The sequence below is a fragment of the Triticum aestivum genome, chromosome 3A (genome assembly GCF_018294505.1).
Source record: "Triticum aestivum cultivar Chinese Spring chromosome 3A, IWGSC CS RefSeq v2.1, whole genome shotgun sequence".
In the NCBI taxonomy this organism is placed as follows: Eukaryota; Viridiplantae; Streptophyta; class Magnoliopsida; order Poales; family Poaceae; genus Triticum; species Triticum aestivum.
This window is the reverse complement of record NC_057800.1, coordinates 599,317,905-599,326,103: the sequence shown is the minus strand read 5'-3', so window position 1 is coordinate 599,326,103 and position 8,199 is coordinate 599,317,905. Positions and strand designations below refer to the sequence as shown.

At 43.7% G+C, this 8,199-nt stretch overlaps 1 non-coding gene and 1 pseudogene across 1 annotated transcript; both read right to left on the bottom strand.

Moving 5' to 3' along the window:
• Nucleotides 1–1,732: 1,732 nt before the first annotated feature.
• Nucleotides 1,733–1,880, bottom strand: LOC123063790 (U4 spliceosomal RNA). The gene has a single exon (XR_006430558.1). It is a non-coding gene; the product is annotated as a U4 spliceosomal RNA (small nuclear RNA).
• A 1,895-nt stretch (nt 1,881–3,775) lies between these two features.
• LOC123063791 (uncharacterized) lies at nt 3,776–3,907 on the bottom strand (annotated as a pseudogene).
• Between the last annotated feature and the right edge of the window lie 4,292 nt (nt 3,908–8,199).

Genomic DNA, 8,199 nt, shown 5'->3' with positions numbered 1-8,199 from the left:
TGGCATCTCCCGGATAAAAGGGCTATCCCTGTCCCTCAGAGGATATTCCTGCAACCAAACACATCCTAACTTCTCTGTACATCGAGATCTACCAGAGCGCACCAGCAGCCTGGACTTGCGCAAAAGGGCTCGCCACCCCGCTCACCGATCCAACGGAAAGTCTCTAACCCGTAATCGAGATGATGAACAAGCAATGAGTCTCTTGAATCTTGATTCCGGGTGGTATTACGTCAAACAAGCTTGTCCAATGTTACTTCGTTCGTCATCATGTCCCATCGAGATTAATTCGAGGTTCTGCTTGCTGACCGTGTGAGTGTGTGGTCTGTACAGTCTGAATCCAGAAAATCTGTATGGTATGTCTATATTACTGCATCACATATTCATGGACTAATTCAGAGTCTGCCGCCGTGAGTCATTGTAACGTTGGATCTTGGTTCAGGAGCGGTGTGTAGCTCCTTCACGAACTGTCTGTATGGTTTGCCCTGCTCTTAGAGCATTACTAGTAGAACCCTCAAATCCAATTCTTGTGTTTGGTTGCATGGACAAGCTAGGGAGGTTGTGGGTATCCCCAACCAGGTGGCTAGGGATAGCCTTTTTTCTGTTTGGTTGGAAGGGTAGGGTTATCCCATGTTTTGTTTGGTTCAGAGGATGAAACGTGGTTGAGGATAGCCATCAGAGTGTTTGGTTCGAGGGATGAATGAAGGATAAGGGTTGTGGTAATCTTTTTTACTTGAGGTGGTGAGATTACCCTCACAATTTGCAAGGGTTTGGACATTGAGAAAGTAACTTAAATAGTAATTACAAATAGTAACAAAGTACAATAATTCAGCAAATAATAGTCATTACAAATAGTAATTTCAGCAAATAATATGTCCTTATAAATAAGTTCCAGCACACAGAATAGTTCAACAAAATACAATAATTCATCACAACGACCTAAATGACATAGTAGTTAGATTGCACGTGAACAATCTGGTGCGGGGTCGCGATCACGGCCGAAATGGATCGGAAGTTTAGCAGACCAGGAAGGAAAGGCTGATACTTTTTTTCTTCTTTTTTGATAATCAAGATACTTTGGGACGAGAAAGGTCTGTCGGCCTTTGCCTGAGCAAGGCGAGGCAACAAGACAACAACCGTGTGCAAGCCGCCGTGCTGCCGGCTGAGCTCTTGCTTGAGGCCAGTTCAGTCAGGGATTCAGACGAGGCGTCGTGGTTGGGCATGGTGCGTCTCTGTAGCACTGTCTGTGTAGGAATTAAGCGGACCGTTCAGCCTTGTTTGTGCACTACTACTACTACATTGTAATGCATAAACTACAGATAATCGCTGTTCGCCAGTGAAGTAGGAACAGTCAGCAGGTAGAATCGGCGACTCCATCCGTTTGGGGGCTGCCTAGACTTGCTAGACCTGAACATTACTCTCTGAACACTAAGAAGTTGCATCTCCAGATTGCTTCCCAACTCAACCACATCCATTGAATTTTACACACACTTTGTTTTCAGTACTGCACAAATCAGATACTAAGATATTGCTATTTTCATTCAGACTATTTTCGGTGTTCGTTAGTCAGGTAGAGATCCTCCTGGTGGCAGCACAAGAGTCCGGCGCTCCCTGCTACTATATTATATTGGCAGCACAACAGGCCAAGGGGTTGAACCGGAATTATATGTAAAATAAATCTTGTCAACACCATTGACTTTTGCCGGAAAGAAAGATTTTATATTTCAATTTGTTGGGTATTACCCTCACTAGGAGGGAACCCTTCCAATAATTCTCAATGACCCATGAAGGCCAAAGAGGGGGTTTGGAAATAGTTTTCAACCAGCAATTGACGCGCCTCAGTATAACCTCACTAGCTGCATCATTGCCCCAAGCGCAAGGCGAGTGTTCCATAGCCCAGAGATCTCCTTCTTATAGCCGGGTCATCTTCAAACAATTTCTGCACAAACGATGTGGTACAATTAACCCATCACCGACCTGAGCTAATTGGATCTGGAAAACACGACCTGAGTTACGTAAAACAGAAAGGCCCATTGGGCCATCACGTACCAGCCCTTCGCTTTGAGCCTCCCGGTGCACCAGTATAATAATATGGCTAGATTTGTGCCGCTTCTCGGCCCATGGCACCACGTTAGTGGCTTTTGTATTTCCACTGAAAAAACAATGCTGTAGTTCTTGTACCTATCCGCGAGTGCGCGTAACGTGAAACCTGTGCTACTTCTCCTTCCTCTTTTTATTTTTTCTTTCTTCTCCATCTTCTTTTATAGCCTTGCTGATTAATAAATCATCTAAAATGTTTCGCGGACTAGGAAAGGTCGGAACTACATTTGGATGGGAAAAGTTTGCCCGAGTAAGGCAAATGCGTGCCACTGCTGCCGGAGAAGCAGTTGCTCCAGGTTTCAATCAGGGGTTTAGATTCGACGTTATGGTTGAGCATGGCGCGTTCAGGTAGAATTGTACATTTAGGGAATTAAGCAGGTCGTCCAGCTTGCTTATATTATAGTTTGTATCACCCCGTTCTAAATTTTTATTGCGTACTTCATGATTCTAATTTGATATTGCAGTTCTTAGTTTCTATAAATTTAATCAAACATTGCACTGTTTAACTTGTAATCAAATCCACACGCCTTCTTTGCACCAAGGATTATACAACTATAATTGGGTACCATTGGTTAGGTGTAAAGTTTTTTTTTGGGGGGGGGGGGGGGGGGGGGGGGGGGAGAGTATGCTTAAGCGTACCATCTTTATAGAATTGGAGAATAAGTTTTACATGATTTTCAAAGTCCAATCACATGATGACTGGAAGGCAAAAAGACACCACACCATTTTTTGTCTTTTTTTGCGGAAAAAAACCCTTAGATCTATTAGCAACACCAGCAATACAAACAACCCCCCAAAGGAAGAAAATTACACCAAGGTCAAAGGGAGTTGACTGCCTCCATATTCCAGAACGGGCCGGTGGTGCGCCTCCACCGATGCTCCACTGCCGGAGCCAACATGTCCATGTTAGTGGCGGATGGGAACTTGCCGGTCCCCGATCCTGTCGGATCATCGCCATGGAGAAAAGAGTCATCGATGTCCAATATGCCACAAGTCCAAAAGAGCTCCGCCCACGCACAAGCGGATGGCACCACGGGCAGAAGCATCCTAACCTTGCCACCCATAGTACGTCAGGAATTTACGCCGAGGATCCGACGATTCCATTTGGATCGGTGAAGTTTTAGTGGATCAAATCCGAGCTGACAAACTCCCTATCACATCGCTGCCATCTTCCAAGCGCCGATGCCACGAGAAAAAAAAATCCTACTGTCACGCATGAGCATCGAGAAGACTAAGCTGCCAGGTCCTTCGCGCCGCCCCATGAGACATCATGGTGGAGGTGGAATGACATCACCTTATTCTGACGGGGCGCCATCACCGCTACCGTGAAACCTAACCCTAACCCTATATACAAGCCGAAAGGGGAGAAACGGGGTTCTCCCACCTCACGCTGCCCATGTCAGACGGAGGGGAGAGGAACTGTCAGCATCGCCGGCGCTTGACGTGAGTGACGCGGTCGCTTGCGGTTTTACCTCTCACACTACAACAGGGGAAACCTACTTAACACCAAATCAAACTAGAGACAAAATCTACTCTTTCGCGAGGTATTCTCCCTAGAGTCTTTATGCAAAGCTTGGAAACAACTACATTTTTTTCTTTCTTGCCCAATGCTTGGGCATTAATTGGATCACTTCCAACTCAAAAAGAGTGTACCAAGTAATGTTTGGAGCAAGAAAAAAGTTTGGAACCCTTCCAAAAATTCTCAATGACCAATGAGAGCCAAAGAGGGGGTTTTGAAATAGTTTTCAACCAACAATTAACACGTCTCTTGAAATCTCACTAGCCGCGTCATTGCTCCAAGTGCAAAGATGGATGTGGCAAAGCCTGAAGAAAATTTTCTAATACCCGGATCATCCTCAAACTATTTCCGCACAACCGATGTGATACAATTAGCTCACCTTTTCACACAGCAACAAACTGAGATAATTAGGTGCGCTTGGGCATTCGTTCCGCCGAGGCAGGTGCTATGGTGTGGGCTGGTTCCCATTTGATGGGAGCAACTAACTAACTATAACTTCGGGGGCTCTCGAAAAGGTCTTTTTTGTCTGAGAGCACCAAGTGATGCGCTTAGCGGCCGACATGTGCCGCGCACTCACGCTCCCTCTAGATTGTGATATATTTTTTACGGGTCTTCAGGTTTTAGATATTTTTTCATACTTTTATTAGCTTTTGCCTGGGTTATTTAGGTTTTGGTATTTTTTTTTGGAAAACAGTGTTTTCCATGAGAAGGATAGCATATACATCTACGAGAAGCATGACTGTGGTTTCTGAAATGATAGAAAAACGCAACTCGTGCTTCTACGAGAAGCACAACCCGTGCTTGCACGAGAAGCATAACCTACACTTGCACGAGCCGTGACTTTTTCCTTTTTTTAGGAAGCACAACTATGCTTCCCGAAAATGAAAAATCACATCCCGTGCTTTTGCGAGAAGTGCAGTTGTGCTTCCTGAAAAGGAGAAAGCACAGTCTTGCTTAAAAAGGGTGAAAAGGCACAACTGTGCTTCGGGTTTCCATTTTTTGGTTTTCGGACAATTGCTCCTCTTTTTATGGGTTTTCATTTTTTGATTTTTTTTATTTTTTTTCTTATTCTCGGCTTTCGTGAAAAAAAGTTCAACAAAACCTATTAACACGAGATCTAGTTTCGAAGATCGACATGAAATTTAACGGTGAAAACAATTTGTGATTTGGACACACGGTTCAACAGATAAACCATTTTGTAACAGAAACGAATGTATGAAAAGAAAAACTTCTAGGTTGTGACATGAAGTGTGCCACTTAGCACCAAAGAAAAGTGGACTGACGTTTACAAGGGCTACCCCTTAATTAGTGATCTCGCTATTTGGCGCCTTAAGCGCTGGTTCTGATAAAAAGCGCACCCTCCACCTACCTCCCGGAGAAGCAAGTTTTGTTGTGACGGGCCCATGTAGGGTAACACTTTCTCGCTCAAATAATACACAAGTTCGCATCGTGCGTCTTCTTTTTCCCACCGATTTTGTGAACCTTCTAGAATGTGTTACCTTAACCTTTTGAATTCCATGAGTTTCTTTTAAATCCGCAGAATCCATGAACCTTTTCAAATTCATGAACTTATTTGAAATCTACAATCTTTTTTATGAATTATTTAACCTTTTCAATCCACGCTTTTTTCCAAATCATGATATTCTAAATTCGTGAACTTTTTACAAATCTCAAAACTGATTTTTAAATTCGTTCAGTTTTTTAAACCCATGATCTTTTTTTTTGAATTAGTGAACTTCTAAAAAAATATGAACCTTTTGCTAGACCACAAACATTTTCTCATTTCCTTTTTCTTAAAAAAACTGGTAAATGAGCAAATCAAGCAGGCGACGTGGGCGACAAAAGAATAAAGGGCCAGCAGGCATTTCTTATTCGGCGCCTTCAGCGCCCGTTAACGTACATTTGGTTAATTGGCGATGAAGGCGCTCTTACCGGGTTGGCCCATCCATGGGTGCAACATGCAGCCATTTGTTTTCTGTTTTTTGGATTTTGGTTTTTCCTGGACCGGTCTTGTTATGTTTTTCTTTTCCTTTTTGTAATTTTTTATTTTTCTATTCTTTACTTTTATCTTTATTTGTAATTTTAAAAATTCACAAATTAGGAAACTTTTAATTAAATTCGATGAAGTGTTTTCTAGAACCCATGAAAATTTTCAAATTCGTGATTTTCTAAACGGCTAACTTTTTTTGAAATTCATGATCTTTTTATAAAATTTAGAAAATATTTTCAAATTGTGAACTCTTTTGTAAAATCAATGAACTTTTTTCAAAATTGATGAACCTTTTAACTTTTTTTCTCTTTTCAAAATTGCTGTACTTTCTTTTCAGTATTTGTGATCTTTTCAGATTTGATAACTTGTTTTAAAAAATCGATGAAATTTTCAAATTCATGAACCAACTCGAAGTTTGTTTAAAATCTATGAATATTTTTTGATTTATTTAATCACAGACTTGCAAAAGTCAAAGTTTGACCGACAAATCAAATGCCAATGGGCTGGCCCATTCTTTCAGGCTAGTGGTCGTCAGATCTGCCCCTACTAGGAACTCCCGGGCTAGCAAGCAACTAGATTCAGGTGAGCGAGCGACTCAGTGTTATTGGGGCGCTAATGGCACTGGGGAAAGCTAACCCCAACCTCACTATTTCCATCATTGCCCCAAGCGCAAGGCTGATATTTGCTCTTATACCCCATCATCCTCAATCTAATTCTGCACAACCGATGTGGTACAATTAGCTTTTTTTTTGAGACAATGGTACAATTAGCTGTTGTAGGAGAGCAACCTGAGTTAATTAAAGCAAGCAGGCCAATTGGGCCACTAGGTACCAGCTTCCTTCGTGTTTTTGAGCCTACATGCAGTTGGGTCCAGTACTTGGGTCCGTCTCTCGGCCCATCGCACCATGTATAGATGATTTGTTTGATCAGCGGCCTTGTTAGTACCATCAGAAAAGAAAAACTTGCCGGTACACACAGAAAGAGGAAGAAGAAAGAAAAAGAAAGAAAGAAAGGAGAAAAACATAAGTAGCAACATTCTAATGACTCGCGGCGATCGAGATTTTCTCTATTCTGAATGCAGTACAGACAGACTATACAGATTTTCTGTATTCTGAATGTGCAATTTAGGCTACAGTGAGCGAGCAGAACCTCGAATTAATCTTTATACTATAGGACACGAGGAAGAAAATTAGATTAAGTTGCTCTCCAACCTAACACGCCAACTATAATAACACCAAAAACAAATGTAAAGAGTGTCACGTAGTTGTCGACAAGCTTGTTTTCTGGGGATGGTCTCTCTTATGCTTATCGCTGAAACTTTTGCCCCCTGCATTCTTTTATTAGAGGCCAGTGGCAGTATCTCAACCCTGACGATAAAGCCATTTTGTTTGTTTAGGTGCCAACAAAGCATGCACGAACGATAAGTCGATAATAATCAAATAATAGCAGATACAGCATGGTATGGCCGCACAATATTCTAAAGAGATGTATACCACATCTGTGAGTTGACAATCATATGCACTACACATTTCCGAATTTTTGTCGGAATGGACCACCCGCCGAACACAATTGACAGAAAAGACCATCTCTAAATAACATTGGCAAAACAGACCAGCTGGATTGTGACGGCAGGCAAGGCAGCCGACACGTGGCGCCTGCCGCCACGCGCGGAGGCGGCAAGGGCTGCCGCCACAGGCCCAGGCGGCAGGTAGCCCACCACAGGATTCAGCGAACGAAACCGATGCGTGACGGAACGGGGCGCTGGGCAAGTGGGCCCTGTCGCCTGCTGGTGTGGCGGCAGCACTGTAAGCGGGCTAAATTCGCTACGCGCGCAGTGCAGCAATAGTGTGCACGGTCCGTCTGATCTCATATGATGATGGGCTGATGGCCATGGCGAGCGAGCTAGCAAATCTGAGGCTGTTTGGTTCAGAGCCTCAGCTCGCCACGCCTAAGATGAGGCGTGCCACGACTTCGTAGGCAGGCGTTTGGTTCTCCATCAAGGTTAGGCTCGCCACAGCGCCACAGAGCCTTTGCCGCAGAAAAATTCGCCAAATGTGTGGCGCTCGATTTGCCCGTCATACTCGCCGCAGCGCGCCAAAGAAGCCGTGAAAATCCCCGCGGGCCTGATTAATAAAGTCGCCGCTTCCCTGTTTCCTCCCCCAAAACTCTGCTTCACACAATCTTCACCGCCATGGATGAGAGCCCTTCTCTCTCCTGACCGATCCAACTGAGAAGGAGCTCGCCGCTACAATCGACCTTCTCTTCCCTGGTAAAAATCCTCACCACCGCAATAGTAATCTCCGCCATCTCCTCTATCTCATCACCTACTATTCATCTCAAACATGCAGATCTGGGCGTTCTTGTTTTTTCAAGAGAAAAATAGCAGCCTTCTCTCGTGATCTGCAGGATTTCCTAGTCTAGCAGCTGCTTGGTTTTGCCTCTCTTGCATCTACGAGATGCAAGAGCTATTCACAGGCACTAGTGCTGATGGTTCTTTGGCCATGGACCAGCATACATGCACAATTGATTCTCATGACTCGGATAATGATGAAGGGTTGTATGACCTTAATTGCTACCCACAATATGACTATAT